General features: G+C 47.8%; 1 protein-coding gene and 1 long non-coding RNA gene across 2 annotated transcripts in view; one reads left to right on the forward strand and one right to left on the reverse strand.

Moving 5' to 3' along the window:
* The window catches only part of LOC147684931 (cyclin-D1-binding protein 1 homolog), a 484,280-nt gene that overhangs the window by 104,232 nt on the left and 360,890 nt on the right, over positions 1-19,158 (reverse strand). The gene's annotated exons all lie outside the window — the stretch shown is intronic.
* Positions 10,870-18,058, forward strand: LOC147684932 (uncharacterized). Its single transcript, XR_015300668.1, has 2 exons — positions 10,870-11,903; positions 15,403-18,058. It is a non-coding gene; the product is annotated as an uncharacterized LOC147684932 (long non-coding RNA).

The raw sequence follows: 19,158 nt of genomic DNA on the forward strand, positions 1-19,158 counted from the left end.
AGTGACAGGTAATCCCCCCAAAAGCTAGCCTCACCAGGAGCCCATCAAGAAGAGAAGTCTCCGCAGATTCTAAACTCCTCCTGCAGCTCAGCGAGCGTTGTAGCAGTCTTCAGGCACCCAGAACTCTCCACCGATCAAAAGAAGAAAGCTGGCCTCGCAGAGAAACGGAGCCCCAAGATCCTCTTCCTCCTTCACCAAAAGACGCTGAATAGTGAGCACTGGGAACTGGGCGCGGCCGCTGACGCCATCGTAGGCACGCCCGTGCCGAACCTCACGCATGTCGCGTGAGGCGCCGGACCTCACGCATCTCGCGTGAGGTGCCGAACCTCACGCATCTCGCGTGAGATGCCATACCTCACGCATATCGCGTGAGATGCTATACCTCGCGCATCTCGCGTGAGATGCCAAACCTCGCGCATCTCGCGTGAGATGCCAAACCTCGCGCATCTCGCGTGAGATGCCAAACCTCACGCATCTCGCGTGAGTTGCCAAACCTCACGCATCTCGCGTGAAGTGCCGAACCTCACGCATCTCGCGTGAGTTGCCAAACCTCACGCATCTCGCGTGAGGTACCGGACCTCACGCATCTCGCGTGAGATGCCAAAGCTCACGCATCTCGCCAGAGAATCCAACCCTCACGCATCTCGCGTGAGATGCCAAACCTCACGCATCTCGCGTGGGATGCCAAACCTCACGCATCTCGCGTGAGGAGCCAAACCTCACGCATCTCGCGTGAGAAGCCAAACCTCACGCATCTCGCGTGAGAAAGCCAAACCTCACGCATCTCGCGTGGGATGCCAAACCTCACGCATCTCGCGTGGGATGCCAAACCTCACGCATCTCGCGTGAGATGATAAACCTCACGCATCTCGCGTGAGATGCCAAACCTCACGCATCTCGCGTGAGATGCCAAACCTCACGCATCTAGCGTGAGATGCCAAACCTCACGCATCTCGCGTGAGATGCCAAATCCAGATGCCAAACCTCACGCATCTCGCGTGAGCTGTTAATCCTCACGCATCTCGCGTGAGATGCCAAATCTCACGCATCTCGCGTGAGATGCCAAATCACACGCATACTGAGTGGGAAAAACTTAGTACAGACACAAGAACATGCATCTTTAAACATTTTCACCACCACAATCCTCCAGGGGCTAGGGGGCGTGGTTTGGGCGCCGATGGCGTAGGCGGCTAGAGTGACTAGCTCCGTACCTCATCCCGCCGATTATCCTGGGAACTGCCTGAGTTGCTGTTCCAAAAACGGGGACAGACGTCGGAACGACTCCGAAGACCTTTCTGCCCGCTGGGGTGCTCCCTGGTGACTTGGGGCACCCTCTAAAGCTGCGATCTACGAGGCAAGCGACATCAGCAAAGCAGTCGCAAGATGGCGGCCGGGATCGCCAGGAAGAACTGACCCGCGACCCGCTGCTCACGATTTGCGGAGGTTGGCGCTGAAGGACTGTTGGCAGAGGGAGCGCGGCAGGCAATCTGCCGCTCCGCACAGGCTCCGGTGAAGATCGGTGAGAGAAGCGCAGATAACAGACCGCCGCGGTATCGGAGCGGCAGAGAGGAGGGGAGCCCTAAGATGGCGCCAGCACTGGTGGTGGCGTAGTCTGTGTGGCCATAAGTCGGTGGGGCAGCCCACGCCAACGTCGAGACAGCTGAGGAGGACCGGCGAAGAGAAGCGGCTACGTGGCACAGTGGGAGATGCGGTAACATCGAGCGCCTCCGAGGCTCCGGGAGCAGGCGCTTGGAGCCCAGATCGGAACCGGCCTGAGAGGCGGATGCAGCAGAATTCAGTGGCCGGACGAGTGCTGTGGTGGCGGCTGGAAGCCCTTCCCTAGGGCCACTGGTGAGTGCGGTGCTGCGGGCCTGGTCTGGGCGCTGCGGAGGCGGGGGCGGGATCGGGCCAGCAGCGCTGGGCAGCCGGGGGCCGCGGAGGGCAGCGCAAGGTGCCCCGAAGGGGGACCGGCAGCGGTGGTGTCTGGGAGAGGTGGCAGCAAGCTGAGTGGAGCAGCCCCATAGTGCACGCACAACGAACTTACCGGCAGGTACAGAGGCGCTGCTGTTGACCGGCTGGGGACACTGCGCTGCTGCCCCGGAGACGAGGTGGAGGCACAACACGGTGCGGTTTGGTGGGCGCAGACACAAGGGGCTGAAGAGTCGGAGGGGAGCATCCCGGTAGCGGATTGGCGCCTGAAGCGGCTTGTACCAAGAAGGGACATGGAGGGGCCGGAATGACTGTGTTGGCCTGCTAAGATTGCGTGCCTGGGGGTCCCGGTGAGAACCGCGTGGAGAGATATCGGAGTCAGTTATCCCGGGCTCCAGGGGAGTGTTGTGGACATCCAGTGAACCGCGCAGTTCTCAACTCTGGTTCGTAACTTGGAAGCCTGGGCGTGTGCCTTGCTGTACTGTCCATAAGGAATGAAACCTAAAGGCAGAAAAGACGAGGCAATGGATCCTGCAGGAGAAAACGGAGACGCCGGGGACGGCGCGGCTGAGACCTCGGAACAAAGACTGAACAAGCGCCTTGATCATATCCTGGATGCTATAACGGCGACAAAAGAGTCCCTTCATCAGGATATTACTCAAGTGGCGACAGGGCTGGGGCTCTTGAGAGCTGATCACTCGAAGTTAGCGGACAGGGTTAAAGACAGTGAGTCACTCCTTCAGGACCTCAAACCAGCGGTGGTCACGGTTGAGCGCAAATTGGAGGACGCCTTGAGGAGATTGGAGACACTGGAAAAGAAGGCCGAGGATGCCGAAAGTCGTAACCGGCGAAACAACGTTCGGGTCGTAGGCCTGCCCGAAAATGTTGAAGGGACGGACATGGTTGCGTACATGGAAAATTGGTTCAGGACTGTGGTGGCCCCTGAGGGCCTTTCTCCTTTCTTCACACTCAAGAGGGCTCATAGGGTCCCGGCCAGGCCGCCTGCACCGGGCCGACCCCCCGTCCTGTGGTGGCCAGGGTTCTTCACTATAAAGACAGGGATATATTGATCCAAAACGCACGCTCAACGGGCCCCTTCCAGATAGATAACAGTGCTGTGACAATTTTCCCGGATTATACTCAGGACATACAACGGCGTAGGGCCTCATACCTATCTGTCAAAAAAGAACTGAGGGAGGAAGGCATACAATATTCGCTACTGTTCCCGGCTAAACTGAGAGTGATACTGGACGGGTCGACGCAGTTTTTCCTGACACCTGAAGAGGCCTGGTCTTGGCTTGAAAGATATAGGGCAGGTACTGATCGCAGGGGCAGAAATGAGGGGGCGCACTCAAGCTGGTGTGGATGCGCCAATCGCAGCGCCTCCGCAAGAAGAACAAATCACAACGGGCGCTGCAACGTGTGCAAATGGAGGCTAACAAACAGGGGGCCTTGGCGGCTACAGCGGCGATCACTGGTTCTCAGCGGGAGGGCTCGACCAAGGGATCTGAATCCGAGGAGAACGGGAGACAATCTGGTACGGAGGTGTCGGAGGACGAGAGTACCAAAGGCCCGGAGATGACACCTAAATTAGCTGATGATTTATAAGTGAATTACCTCTGTCTGGGACTCACCGGTGGTAAACTGAGAATGGCGATATCGGGGAATCCGGTAACAGTCGTGAATTCCATGTCTGATTTATTATTGCGGGATATGGAGGGCGGGGGGCTGGCGCGAGCGCTGCCACCTGTCGGAGCTGGATCACCACCCCATTGCCCTTAAGGCAACCTGTGGTGGCTACTGCAGGATAGTATTGTGTGAATTGTTAGGACAGTTTGGATGGGTACTGATAAATGCGTTATTGGGACCTGTTCTGGGGAGGGAGGGTAATGGAAGTTTGGGGGGGTGTTTTGTGTTTAAGGGGGGGCACAGCTAGTGTGGGCAAACAAATTATGCAGGAGGGGAAAGATTGGGAGTGCAGCAATGGGGACATTACCTGATTTGAAGTGTATCACGTGGAACGTGCGCGGATTACATACCATGTCGAGGCGCCACAAGGAGCATGCATATCTGATAAGAAGAGGTGTCCAGATAGCTTTGCTGCAAGAGACCCATCTCACTAAACAAGAATGTACTGCGCTGCAGCGAAGCTGGAGAGATCAGGTGTTTGGTACTGCTTACTCTGCGTTTGCTAGGTGGAGTGTTGGTGTGGGTGAGGGCGGGGACCCCGTTCCAAGCTGCACACACTGTGATAGACCCTGAGGGTAGATATGTGGCGGTGGCAGGAAGATTGTATGACACAGAGGTGGTGTTATGTAGCGTATATGCTCCAAACACAGACCAGCCCCGATTTTTGGATGTCATCTCCGGAAAACTGGCTCATCTCTTATCGGGCCGAGTGATTATGGGGGGAGACTTTAATTCGCTTACAGATGTGGCCCTGGACAGGTCGCATCCTCCGTTGGCAGAATCCCAGGTCCGCAAGATTGCGAGGAAGAGGGCAGAAGGACAGAGCGGATGGGGGTTGATTGACATGTGGAGAGTGCACCATCCTGAAGATAGGGATTACTCCTTCTTTTCGGCTATCCACGAACTTCATGTTAGAATTGACACTATTCTGTGCACCCAGGCACTGGCGCCCTTAGCGGTACACTCGGAATACCTAGCTAGGACCATTTCAGACCATAACCTCCGGGTAGTTTCCTTTAAATGGCAGCGCATGAGAACAGAGGTGCCCATCTGGCGTTTACGCCCGGATACCCTGGAGGATCTAGTCTTTAGGACTACAATCAAAGAGGGTATTGAGGACTACTTTGCTACCAACAAGAACTCGACATCTACTAGGGGAATGGAGTGGAATGCGTTTAAAGTGGTGGTGAGAGGGCTCTGCATCAGTAAGCATGCGGGTGAAAGGGCAGTGGTTGTAAAGGAGGTCGCAAAAGCGGAGGAGGCGCTACGGGAGGTGGAAAAACAAAGGCCAGAACGGAGGGAATTGCAGGACCGGCTATTGGTGGCTAGGGAGCTCGTGGCCACTGAGACAGAAAGGCTGCGCAGTTACGACTATAAGCAATATATGGTAAAGGTACATGCTGAGGGGGATAAGGTAGGCACGCTCCTGGCAAGAATGGCGAATCCGAGGCAGGGGATTTGCCCGGTCCTGAGTGTTCGTGAGGAATCTGGGAGGGTGGCCTGCTCGCAATCTGAGGTCGTCTCGCGCTTCTTGCGGTACTATACGACGCTGTATCAAAACCACCTGGAAGCGACTACAATGGAGATTGAGGGTTATTTATCGGGGATACAGTTACCGCAACTAGAGGAAGAGGACGCAAAAAGCTTGGGTCAAGCTGTCACTGTTGCTGAAATTAGGGGAGCAATTAAGAGCATGGCCAGGAACAAGACTCCGGGGGTGGATGGACTTCCTATAGAGTTTTTTATCTGACGTACATTGACCCATTGGCACCCCAGCTGCAGGCGGTATATAACGAGGCGCTGGAGCTGGGATACATGCCCGAATCCATGAGGGTGGCGCTGGTAGTCCCCCTGTTGAAACCTGGGAGGGAGGGAGATAACGTGACCTCTTATAGGCCACTGTCTATGTTGACGGTGGACTACAAGATACTGAGTCGTATACTGGCAACAAGACTAATGTCCCATATGACTACCTTGGTCCACGGGGACCAAGCAGGGTTCATACCAACTAGGAACACCTCGACCAATATCCGCCGTCTTATTAGAATATTGGATAGTGATCTGGTGGAAGAGGCAACATCAGCAGTGCTGTCGGTGGATATAGAAAAGGCGTTTGACAGCCTCGAGTGGGAATATCTTGATAAGGTATTGGAAAGATTTGGCTTAGGCGCGCGTTTTAGGCGCTGGACGAAGGTCTTGTACTCCTTCGCTACGGCTCGGGTGCGATTGGGCTCGGTTATATCATCAGAATACCCAGTGCAGAGAGGCACGAGACAGGGGTGCTCGCTCTCCCCCCTGCTGTTTGCGCTCGCAATAGAACCGCTAGCGGTCTACACCAGATCTGGAGTGGCGTATGAGGGCCTGGTCTGTGGTGGACTCTCGCACTACATCTCGATGTATGCGGATGATTTGCTGCTGTTCTTAGCGGACGCGACATTGGCACTGGAGGGGGCGATGACCATGCTGTCGGACTTTGGGAGGCTGTCTGGCCTCCGTGTGAACTGGACTAAAACGTGTGTCTTTCCTCTGAGGATGGATGCACCCCAACCGCGCCTACCTGCTGATTTACTGTGGGAACGATCGTGCTTTACCTACTTGGGAGTCCGGATTTATCTTAGGGCGGAGGATGTACTGGAGGGGAATATTGGACGCTGCATAAGGGCACCGAGGGGCAGTGTGGCGTTCTGGGCAACCTTGCCTCTCTCGGTGTTGGGGAGAGTTGCACTGCTCAAAATGGTAGCTTTGCCACGCCTCCTCTACTTTTTTCGTACTCTTCCGCTCTGGGTGCCTCCTCGGTACTTTCGAGAACTGCGGACGCTCACTATTGACTTTTTGTGGGGGACGGGAAGGAGGCGGGTAGCATTGGACACGCTGTTGCGGCATAAAGTGGAGGGGGGAATGGCAGTTCCGAATTTCGAACTTTACTACTTGGCAGCGCAATTGCAGGTCCTTACACAACATGTAGCCAGAGAATTCAGGGGTCCGGAAGAGGCTCGGGGATCTGGAATACAGAGGCATGTCCTATCCTACATTATCATGCAACAACACCTAGTGGTCCGGAATCTGACTTGGGAGGAGAAGGCGTTGAGGCTGTGCTGGAATAGGAGCCGGAAGAAGGTGAAAGTGGAACATCCCTATGCACCCGAAATCCCCCTGGGCATGCTTACGGCACTGCCGCATGGAGGGGATTATTCCCGGCTACTGGACTGGAAGGAACTGGGGTTACAAGTGGTGGGTGACTTGTACGCTGAAGGCGAGTTGCTACCCTTCCAGGTGTTGCAAGACCAATTTGGCATTCCGGACGGAGATTTCCTATTACATATGGCGGTAACCACTGCTATGCGGAAACACTGGAAAACAGGGCAGTTGGAACCACACACCACAATGGATGCCAATATGTGGTAATGGCGGCAGGTACTATTAAAGCGGTCACCTGCCTACACTCACGAATGCTGTGTGAAGGACTGGAGGCCCTAGTGACTCTCAGACAAAAATGGGAGGCAAGTATAGGGAAACCCATCCCGGAGACGGTCTGGGGTCATATTTTGACGAGAACTTGGAAAGGGTGTAGGAATGCGCGGTTTCAACAAGTACACTTTTTTATACTACATAGAGCCTACCTAACTCCGGGGAAGATCCGAAAATATTTTCAAGTGCAGGATGCAGCGTGCCCTAGGTGCCTGGCACCTGAGGTGGAGCTCGATCACATGATGTGGGACTGTCCGAAATTGGGGACATTTTGGTCCGAGGTAGGGGAACTTCTTAATGAAGTGACGGAGCGGCAAGTGGCACATGGCGACCTGTTTGTTGCTTTGGTTTCCTCACACTAGGACAACTATGATCACTAGTAAATTCATTGACTTGGGCCTCATATTGGCCCAGAGGGAAATCACATGGCACTGGAAGTCGAGGGAGGGCCCCTCTAGCAGACGATGGGCGAACGAATTCCAGAAATGGGCCCATAGTGAGAGCGTGATCAGATTACGCCAGGCAGCCTGCACCGCTAATAAGAGGAGCCTAGAGGCAGCACGTGCATGGGCAGAACTAGTGAATGCGCTCAGTGACAGCCTCCTACCAACAGATGAATAGTGGTTGAGTGTTCTGTGTGATGTTCCTTATGAGATACGGATGATTGCATGCGACCCTATAGATTTCCTCCCTTCAGATGCTAAGAACTTGGAAGTAGGCCCACACCAGCTACAACGGTTTTAGGGGGGGGGGGTTTGTTGGGACAGGGAAGATATATACTCTTGGTGCAAGGCAGACAGCCCTATTAGCAATGAATAGTTAGTTCCTGGGAGGGTGTAGCTAGATTGGCGACTCCCAGTGGAGCGACCGAACGGTACGGGCCCCACACTGAGGATGAGTATAGAATTAGGGGGTTGTCATCAGGTTGGGGGCGGCATACTTCTGGCACGCACGGTGCACACCATTCAGGTCATTAGTCCGGTACGTGATGGGGTCGTACGTCTAGGACCATAAGAAAAGCAGAAACTAGTTGATCCGTGGAGCGGAGTTTGGGGGCCGCCGTAGGAATCGCTAATTGTGACACTGATTTGCTGTTGCCGTCCGACCTCCGGGATGTGGGCTGAATGGCTGTGTTATACCAAAATTTAATGATGTTGACGCATTGATTTATGTCACTGGCGAGGTGCCCTGAACAATTTGATGCCTTTTGTATGTTTCTGCACCAAAAATAAAGTTAAAAAAAAACAATCCTCCAGGGGCTACTCTATGACTTTTACCACTTAAGGGTTGATCGCACAGGAACAGGCGTATGTGCCTACAGGATGGGGCGGGCCCTAGACCGCAACCCACCCTAGTCCTGACAGTACTTCCCCCTCCCCGAAGCGGTCTAGGGCCCGGCTTCAAAGGATTTTGAAGGTGGAAGTGTCGTATCAAACAAGAAGCATGCACATTTTCAGCTGGTTCCCAAGAATCATTTTCAGGCCCATATTCCTTCCAGGAAATGAGATACCATAATTTAGCACCTCTGCGTTTGGAATCCAAAATTCTATGTACTTCATACTCCCAGTTCCCATGAACCAGAAGAGGTGCTGGTCTTTTAGACGTAGTTTGTCCAGCAGGTTTTAAAAGAGAGGTATTAAATACAGGGTGAATTCGCAAAGTCGTGGGTAAAAGTAATTTATACGTTACTGGATTAACCTGACGAATCACCGAATACGGACCTATGAACTTTGGATGGAACATGTTTCTTTGTTTAAAGACAACGTTTTTTGTGGATAGCCACACTTTGTCTCCAGGAACATACTGGGGACCAGATCGATGGTGCTTATCAAATTGTTCTTTGTATTTTTCTTTACTTTGCAAAAGTCGTTTGTGGATCTGTTGATGAACGTTCTGCATGAATTGAACAGTGTCTTGAACAGCTGGTGTATTACACTGTATATTGGGTTAGAGTTAAAGGAATGGTGTTAGGCACGTAACCATACAACACTTCAAAAGGAGTGGACCCAGTAGACGAATGAGGTGATGTGTTGTAAGCCACTTCTGCCATCCATAACGAATCCAACCAAGACCTCTTGGTGTCAGAGACATAACATCTTAGATATTGTTTCAAAGTTTGATTTAAACGTTCAGTTTGACCGTCCGTTTGTGGATGTCCCTACTTGTTCGGTGTGCAGGGGAACGCCAGTTCTCTTGTATCAGTGAATTAACGAGACACGCGTTTGTGCCTGCTTACTGGCACTATGACTATGAGAGATGGAAACAAACATACAAACTACTGCCACAAACGGAGAGAAACTCGCACTTTATTTACTCTGAACTTTTATACTTAATGCAAAGCATGACTGTATTTTCGGCTGAATTGGGTTAAATGTTACAACTCATTTACACACAGTCACAGAGGCCCTTATTTAAGGCAACCCAAGGAACGTGCCAACAATGTACAATCTTCAGAGTTTATTCGATGTTATATTGTTTTAATTTTTTATTATTATGTATGCACATGCACGATGGCACTCACCACATGGGAAGGAAGTCGGAACGGGAAACCAAGAATCAGGCGTGAGCGCTCTCACTGCACAGGACCATCTCTTCCCAGAGCAAGGGCAGGTGGCACGGCGACATCGCAGTCCCACCTGCCCCATCACAGTCAGGCACGGGTTGCCAAACGCAGCCGCAAGAAGAGCTCAGAGCATCCATAGAAGCACCAAGCACCTGCACGCCACTGCCAACGGACCCGAGCCGGCGCACAAGGAGGCATGCATGAGCTGAGCATCCCGGGTGACAGGGTAAAGGAGTCCCGGCCCGTGGTGCAACACAAACCACCTCAACCCCCAGACTAGAGAGCTTCTTCTTCACCCCTCTGAAACCCGCCTCCTTAACGAAATCCCCCTCACTCCGAAGCCGGCAGAGACAGGCAACATTTAAATACTTAAGTATAATTTACATGCGATATGCGATAATAATACATAATAAAATATTATATAAAACTTACCTTGGCTTCCCGCGCTGACTCCCGAGACTGCAGACTTCCGACTCCTGCCGTCCTGGATTTTGAATGCGTCTGACGTGGTCTGGGCTCTCGTCAACAGGAAGGCTGCAGGCAACCTCCCTCCCCTCCACCGCAGCCAGCACCGATTGGTTCGGACGGCTGCCCCAACAGCGTCATTTCTCTCAGTCTGTATGCTGCAGAAAACGGAGAGGAGGAAGCGGAGTACTTAATCGCTGTATCCTATCTACTTTATCAGAGAGCATTGCAGTGGCATTCCTAGCTTAAGTTAAATCTGTTTGCATCTGAACAATAACCCTCATTAAATCATCCATGGTGGCCATAATGTCAAAACTCTCAGACCGGGAGGAATATTATTCGTGGGCTCACTATTCTGTCAGGTTGCTTCTTCCTCAGGGTCTGGAGTGATGATATAAGGGGCCCACCTTTCAATACCTCCAACTCTGATTGTAATGATTACACAGAGTATTGAAGTGATTAAGCGGGGGGAAAGGGAATTAGGAACGGAACAGCTGGGAAGGAGATCTGAAAAGGAAAAGTTACTCGCAAACAAAAATACACGCACTTTCCTTCGCACAAAGACGTAAATTAGGACATCAGATTCTGTCCTTCAATCAGGAACTAGCTTAAGAGCTTCGTGGCTTGCGTTTATTCAGACAATCAAACTCTTAGTTGACCTTTCTTAGATCCGCTATATTGTGGTGATAATACTTCACTTCAGTATCAACTGCTCAAAGGCATAAGCGGCAGAATTTGGTTTAGGTCTTTGTTATGGCAGAGTTTTTGGCTTTACTTAGAAGTGATATAGATCATTAATCCTGCTCGCATCTAGTATAGGTATTCTTAGCCTGTGTTGGCCCTTTTAAGCCCTTTTTCCAGACCTAGAAGAGGATAGCTGCTTAATATGCCTTTATTCTTGACTTTAACCTGTCTATTGCCTATTGGCTTTGACATATTAGACATATTGGTATGGTTTATGTAGGTATTCTGACAGAGCTAAGGAGCATTTCACCCCTTTCAGGCCTAAAGCTAGAGAGACTCCATCTTGATGGAAGCAGGGAGGCTTTTCAGGGCAAAGGCGAAGTTTATAGTTAAGGCTGTTTTCCACTTGGAGAGAACCGGTCTGGGCCAGCCCTTATCGGTAGGCTGTATTATTCTCTGTGTAGAAGACACAACAAAAGGCCGGCCGGCTGGTGTGTGTCCTTGATGCGAGGTGATGCAGAGACCTGGTAAGCGGAGGGCTGATGGATGGAACTTTCCATGAGGAAACAGCATTCTATATTTGTGAAGTGCAGAGGAGGAGTCAGTCAGTCAGTCAGAGAGGAGTCGAGGAGAGAGTCCAGCAGAGATAGAGGAGAGCAGTGGAGTGGAGTTGGCAGAGAGAGAGAGAGGGTTCAATCTGGAGAAGAGCTGAGTTGAATAGTGAGCTGGAACTGAAGGAAGCAGTCAGAAGCAGTTGTTTATCAGGAGGAAGTGTGAATAGCTGGAGTCTGAAGTAATGCCTTTTAGAAGAGATAGAGGAGAGCTCGTGGATTAACCTATGGGAGCAGATGGAATTGGACATTGGCGCAGAGAAAGAGCGACTAAGATAGTAGAATGAACGGTGATCAGAGCGGCAGGAACCATTAAAGAGTGAAGACGCAAAGTGGAGAGACAGTCAGAGCGGGGGAGAGGAGTCCAGAGACAGAGCGATCAGCGCAGAGGTGTACCCAAGAGTGCAGGAGAGGAGAGAGAGCATGAGATGAGCCAAGGCACAGACGAGAGAGGAACCCAGATGACAGCTAGAACAAGACTTCACACTAATCAGGTGATATTGTTTTCATCACATTAGCTACACTTAATCTTTTCCCTTTCAGCGGAGTGTTCCTGTTATGTGTAATCCTTCTCTTTCAAGCGGTGTGTTCTACCTATAGCCTTTGTTAGATTTGCATAAATGTTTATATTACTGTAATAAATGTCCCCAGTTTATAACTAACTGGTGTGTAATCCCTATTCTTGTTCACTAAGGGTAAACATAGCTCCTAGGTAATTGCTGCATGAATGGATGAGTAATCCCAATCAGGTGAGTGGTGATCACATAAATAGGGAGTGAGTGAACCTTTGATGCCAAGAGCAGAGAGTACATTATATAATCCGGAACCATATCCAAAGTCATCATTGTAGTTTCATCCCGAGTAGACAGCTGAGATAATATCCCAATATATATATATATGTATAGGTGTTCATAGGAATGTGGTCGTCGTTTGACACGCGGCGTTAATGAGAGCGACAGGAGGGACACTGTCGTGTAAAGCCACCGGATTGTGGCATAAGATTAATGAGAGCGGCAGGAGGGACACTGCCGTGGAAGTTTCGCAGGATCGCGAACGGTTTGGAAAAGGAGAGCACTGGGGCTGCAGACCCACGTGTGTAGCAGATCTGCCCTAGGGTAGAACGGTCTGGGTCAGGGTGGCCGCGAGACCAACTGATGTGAATAAGTGTAGTGTAGGGTATGGATATCCCTAGTAATCAGTGAGTATTCTTAGTATCCCTATAGATTTAGTGGTGTTTTTGATAATATGAGCTTGTATATTGCGAGTTCCCTATCCTCAGGTAGGTACCAGGTGCCTGGATAGGTGGTCCTGAGGACGGAAGGTGAGTACGTTTTGGCTGGGTCATAGGGGCCCCTGGGGGCTGATCCCATCTAAACAGAAAATCCAGCCATTACATTTTGGCGTAGTCGGACAGTTTACGAACTCTGTGTGCCTGGCCATGTGTTTAGATTGTCTCCCATGTGTTGTGTGGGAGTGCCCTGAACGCCAATTACATTTTGGCGTAGTCGGCATCTTACGAACTCTGTGTGCCCGGCCATGTGTTTAGATTGTCTCCCATGTGTTGTGTGGGAGTGCCCTGAGTGCCATGTACGCCAATTACATTTTGGCGTAGTCGGCATCTTACGAACTCTGTGTGCCTGGCCATGTGCTTAGAGAGTTGCCCATGTGTTCTGAGGGAATGCCCTGAACACTAGTTCCATCTGGCGTAATGTTGCAGTTTGTGTAGCCTGTTAGACCTATTGGCTTGAACAGTTGCAGCGTGAGGAGATTGTATTACATCATGGCATTTGTTTTATTCAGGGTGGAAGGAATGGTTTTCATCTTGGTGTTTAAACTGTCAAAGTTGAAGGATGACATTACATGAGGAAGCCAGTTACATCTTTGTGATGGTCCAATTGTATAAATGTGTGTAAAAAGTGCTTTTAAATTGCCCATTAAATTGCTTGCTGCATCTGCTTATGCTGTGCAATATGAAATGTGTTCATTTTAATATGCTCTGTGGAGTTTTTAGAATATAGCTCCTTGTAAATATGACTTATAAATAGCGCCATTTTAATGTGCCTTGTGAGGTGCATGTTCTCATGTTGATCTGTTGTGTTGCTTGTGAATGGTGCTTTGGATATATTCTTTGTGAAAAGCGTGTTGTTTTTTGAGTTTGTTTACTGTCTTGTAAATATGGCTTTAGAATAGCGCCATTTTAATGTGGCTTGTGAGGTGCAGGTTCTCATGTTGATCTGTTGTGTTGCTTGTGAATGGTGCTTTGGATATATTCTTTGTGAAAAGCGTGTTGTTTTTTGAGTTTGTTTACTGTCTTGTAAATATGGCTTTAGAATAGCGCCATTTTAATGTGGTTTGTGAGGTGCATGTTCTTTTGTTAATCAGTTGTGTTCCTTGTGCATTGCGCCTTGGAAATGTTGTTTGTGAAAGGCTTGTCTTGTAAATTTGGCTTGTGAATAGCGCCATGTGGTCATGGCTTGGACAGGGCATGTTCTCATTACGTTTGGCAGGAGAGAGCTGGATCTTTCTCGGGTGCTTGGGGATAACGTTTTTGAAAATATGTACGTGTCATTTGTAAACGTGGAGAAATGTGCTAATGATTTTCCCATGTAAAAATGGACGTTGGGAAATGTTTCCATTTGAGCTGCCAAAGGGTTAATATCTTGAGTTGAGATGGCAGCCTTTATTTTTTACATGCTGTCAACATGCATGGTTATCTGACCTGACTATAAAAGTCAGTGAATTATTTTAAGGATTTTTGATGGTTTGATTTTGATTTTTTTTTTTGATTCCTTGGTCAGCCTACGTGCTTTGTCAGTTTCTTGATGGAAAGGTAACATCTTGTGTTTTGAGAAGGGTTCTGTTCATTTCACATTCCTTTTGAAATGCGTCTACGAATTTGTGTGGGTTCACCTTGGAATTGATGTGGTTATAAATCAACCTTACGGAGAAAGCTGTGTTCTTTTAAAATTATTGAAATGTTAAAAATATAGCCCGTTAGAGTGCACGCTACGAGCTGTTTTCATTAATAATTTCTGTGAGGGGTTTCCATCTAGACAGGAATGTGATGGTTGCAATAATAATAGGTTTAGAATAATAAATCTTGCCCAACAGTGCGTGGTAACATGTGCTTTTAATTAGTGTGAGGCAACCATGTGCTTTTGAATGAAAAGAGTTAAAATGTGACATTATTATTTTCCCAAATGTGAATTAAAATGTATGCTTTTATAAATGTGTCATCAAAAAATGTGAACTTAAATATAATGTTGAAATGAATATGCATTTTATGCTGTTTTACAAATTATTTCTTTTTGACAAATGGGCCATGTTAATTCGTTTCTCAAATGCAGAATGTATATAATTTGGTGTGCAAAAGATAGTTGCCCCTTTTAAATAAGTGCTCATATTTTTAAATGTTTTGTGGACAAACGTCTTTTTAAAAAAAAATTGGATCTTTTTTAATTGGCAATACACTGTAACAGAATTGTTTTTTTTATTAATATTCGCCTCCGTTAGTTTGAGAATCAGGCCATGAGAACAGGCAAAAGGAATTTGTTTTTTGACCTTGGCAGCCCAGCTGGTCTGCGCAGACAAACTTTTTTTCATTCTGCAAGTTTCGATCACGTCCCAGTGTGTTATGATGGGCTACAATCCAATTTTCTTCCGCGCACGGCTTGTTTATTTAAGGGCGGGGTGGCCTGGGCTTCTCTGACCATGGAAATTGGGAGGCTTGCAGTGCCCTGCTGATGCTGTCATCATTTGGCAGTGTTACAATTTTTTTTTCACACTGTAGCGTGGCTCTTGCCCAGAAGGGTGAGACTGGCTTAGTTAGGATTAGGGTATGTTAGGCCCCACTCAATGTTATTAAAAGTTAAATTTTGAATGTTTTTAATTAATTAGGATATTTTCTTTTCAATAATGAAAGGCACCCGGGGTGCTTTTTAAATGGAAAATTTTATTTTACAAGAATAATGATACTTCTTCTCTGGTTTCTAGGATTGCTGCAGTTGGGGTGCGTGCGTGCATCTGCCCACTCCCTTTATTTGTTTTAGCTTTTTATTTTCATGTTATTATTTTAGTTTATTGTTTTGGATGATGGAACCAGACCAGACCAGACCAGACCAGACCGGGTGATGGATGGCCGCATTGGAGGAAGTACCGAGGATGCAGGGTGGTGGCCTACGCTGAAGAATTTGGACATTAAATAATACCTTGTACAAGCAGGCCCCACTTTTAAAAAGAAATGAAACCCAAACATGTTTTATTTGTAACAGTATTATAAAAGAATTTGGACATTGAATAATCCCTTGGACAAGCAGGCCCCACTTTTGAAAAGAAATGAAACCCAAACATGTTTTATTTGTTACAGGATTATAAAAGGACTTGATCCATACTCCCTTGTACAAGCAGGCCCCACTTTTTAAAGCAAACAAAAATATGTCACCTATTATAGTTTTTCCACATGAAGGACTTTTTTGAATGATGGCGCACACATGTGCTCCACTGTGTGATTTAAGCTTGATGTTACACTAGTAATTTTGTAGACTGGGGTTGTAGTTTTTTACTGTTCTTGCATTTTCACCTTGATTGATCACAGGGTGGTTACCTTACAATTTAGATGGTTCTGGGTGGTGTGTCTTTTAGTATGATTATGTGTTAATGTTTATCCAGACCTTGCAACAGTTTGTCATGTTTATTTCTCATATTTCACCTTAAATTGACTAATGTCAGCAGGTAGGCCTCATTTAGGCCTATTGTTATTTTCATCACACAAACAAGCCCCTACACCAATAGTTTCATGATTCATCATTAGCTTAACTTGCCTATAGTAGGTAGAGCTCATTTAGGCCCTTTCTTGTTTTCTCATTAGAAGTTGAAACACATTTAGTTTTTAAGTTCACAACTGTAGGTAGGCCTCATTTAGCCTTAAGTTGTCCGAAGTAGGCCCATTTAGGCCCCTTGCTGTTTTCATTCAACACATAAGTCCCTACATCATTAGATTTCACCAGTTATCATTAGAAGTTGAGGCACATTTAGTTTAAGGATGCTTTGGTTAGTTTCTGTTGTTATCAGATCCAATCTCAGATATGTTTCAGCATTCAGGTCAAGGGTGCTTTGATTTGTTTTTAGGTTTCTATTCCCTACAATTGAGTTTCAGGTGGAATTTTCTTGAGTTGTCATTGTTTTTCGGGAGTTTTTTAGGTTTTGATTTGTTGATAGATTGTGTTGATGTTTGTTTATTTAGATGTTATTGTTTGTTAGATGTTCGCAAGATAAGGATCTAAGGGTGGATGGCAGGGATATTTAGCAGTGATATAGATCTTAATCTTGCTCACATCTAGGATAGGTATTTTTAGCCTATGTTGATAGATTGTGTTGATGTTTGTTTGTTTGGATGTTATTGTTTATAAAGATGCTCGCATGATAAGGATCTAAGGGTGGAATGTTATGGCAGAGTTTTTGGCTTTACTTAGAAGTGATATAGATCATTAATCCTGCTCGCATCTAGTATAGGTATTCTTAGCCTGTGTTGGCCCTTTTAAGCCCTTTTTCCAGACCTAGAAGAGGATAGCTGCTTAATATGCCTTTATTCTTGACTTTAACCTGTCTATTGCCTATTGGCTTTGACATATTAGACATATTGGTATGGTTTATGTAGGTATTCTGACAGAGCTAAGGAGCATTTCACCCCTTTCAGGCCTAAAGCTAGAGAGACTCCATCTTGATGGAAGCAGGGAGGCTTTTCAGGGCAAAGGCGAAGTTTATAGTTAAGGCTGTTTTCCACTTGGAGAGAACCGGTCTGGGCCAGCCCTTATCGGTAGGCTGTATTATTCTCTGTGTAGAAGACACAACAAAAGGCCGGCCGGCTGGTGTGTGTCCTTGATGCGAGGTGATGCAGAGACCTGGTAAGCGGAGGGCTGATGGATGGAACTTTCCATGAGGAAACAGCATTCTATATTTGTGAAGTGCAGAGGAGGAGTCAGTCAGTCAGTCAGAGAGGAGTCGAGGAGAGAGTCCAGCAGAGATAGAGGAGAGCAGTGGAGTGGAGTTGGCAGAGAGAGAGAGAGGGTTCAATCTGGAGAAGAGCTGAGTTGAATAGTGAGCTGGAACTGAAGGAAGCAGTCAGAAGCAGTTGTTTATCAGGAGGAAGTGTGAATAGCTGGAGTCTGAAGTAATGCCTTTTAGAAGAGATAGAGGAGAGCTCGTGGATTAACCTATGGGAGCAGATGGAATTGGACATTGGCGCAGAGAAAGAGCGACTAAGATAGTAGAATGAACGGTGATCAGAGCGGCAGGAACCATTAAAGAGTGAAGACGCAAAGTGGAGAGACAGTCAGAGCGGGGGAGAGGAGTCCAGAGACAGAGCGATCAGCGCAGAGGTGTACCCAAGAGTGCAGGAGAGGAGAGAGAGCATGAGATGAGCCAAGGCACAGACGAGAGAGGAACCCAGATGACAGCTAGAACAAGACTTCACACTAATCAGGTGATATTGTTTTCATCACATTAGCTACACTTAATCTTTTCCCTTTCAGCGGAGTGTTCCTGTTATGTGTAATCCTTCTCTTTCAAGCGGTGTGTTCTACCTATAGCCTTTGTTAGATTTGCATAAATGTTTATATTACTGTAATAAATGTCCCCAGTTTATAACTAACTGGTGTGTAATCCCTATTCTTGTTCACTAAGGGTAAACATAGCTCCTAGGTAATTGCTGCATGAATGGATGAGTAATCCCAATCAGGTGAGTGGTGATCACATAAATAGGGAGTGAGTGAACCTTTGATGCCAAGAGCAGAGAGTACATTATATAATCCGGAACCATATCCAAAGTCATCATTGTAGTTTCATCCCGAGTAGACAGCTGAGATAATATCCCAATATATATATATATGTATAGGTGTTCATAGGAATGTGGTCGTCGTTTGACACGCGGCGTTAATGAGAGCGACAGGAGGGACACTGTCGTGTAAAGCCACCGGATTGTGGCATAAGATTAATGAGAGCGGCAGGAGGGACACTGCCGTGGAAGTTTCGCAGGATCGCGAACGGTTTGGAAAAGGAGAGCACTGGGGCTGCAGACCCACGTGTGTAGCAGATCTGCCCTAGGGTAGAACGGTCTGGGTCAGGGTGGCCGCGAGACCAACTGATGTGAATAAGTGTAGTGTAGGGTATGGATATCCCTAGTAATCAGTGAGTATTCTTAGTATCCCTATAGATTTAGTGGTGTTTTTGATAATATGAGCTTGTATATTGCGAGTTCCCTATCCTCAGGTAGGTACCAGGTGCCTGGATAGGTGGTCCTGAGGACGGAAGGTGAGTACGTTTTGGCTGGGTCATAGGGGCCCCTGGGGGCTGATCCCATCTAAACAGAAAATCCAGCCATTACAGTCTTTCTATGACTAGGTTTTCAATCACTTAAACAATCAGTGTCTTATATTTCCTTATTTTATGTGACTTTAAAAGTGTTCCCAAAAACATTCATGGAACTACTATAGAAAAAGAATCGCACTTGTGAATATGGTAATGAGCTAGAGAAAACATGCATAGAATTTCTACTGAACAAGAATCACACTCGTGAATAAGGTAAATGATCTTGAAAATCAAATTGAATGTTCCTAATAATTCACTGAAATGGTTTTTAACAAGATTCGCAATCTTACCTGTAGAGTGGACCTCTGTCTCCTTTCTCTCACTCTGCTCCTTCACTCGTTTTTCTATCCTTTCTATCTTTCACCTTTCTGCATCTCTGCTCTT

Source organism: Lissotriton vulgaris, chromosome 10, assembly GCF_964263255.1.
Source record: "Lissotriton vulgaris chromosome 10, aLisVul1.2, whole genome shotgun sequence".
Taxonomy (NCBI): Eukaryota; Metazoa; Chordata; class Amphibia; order Caudata; family Salamandridae; genus Lissotriton; species Lissotriton vulgaris.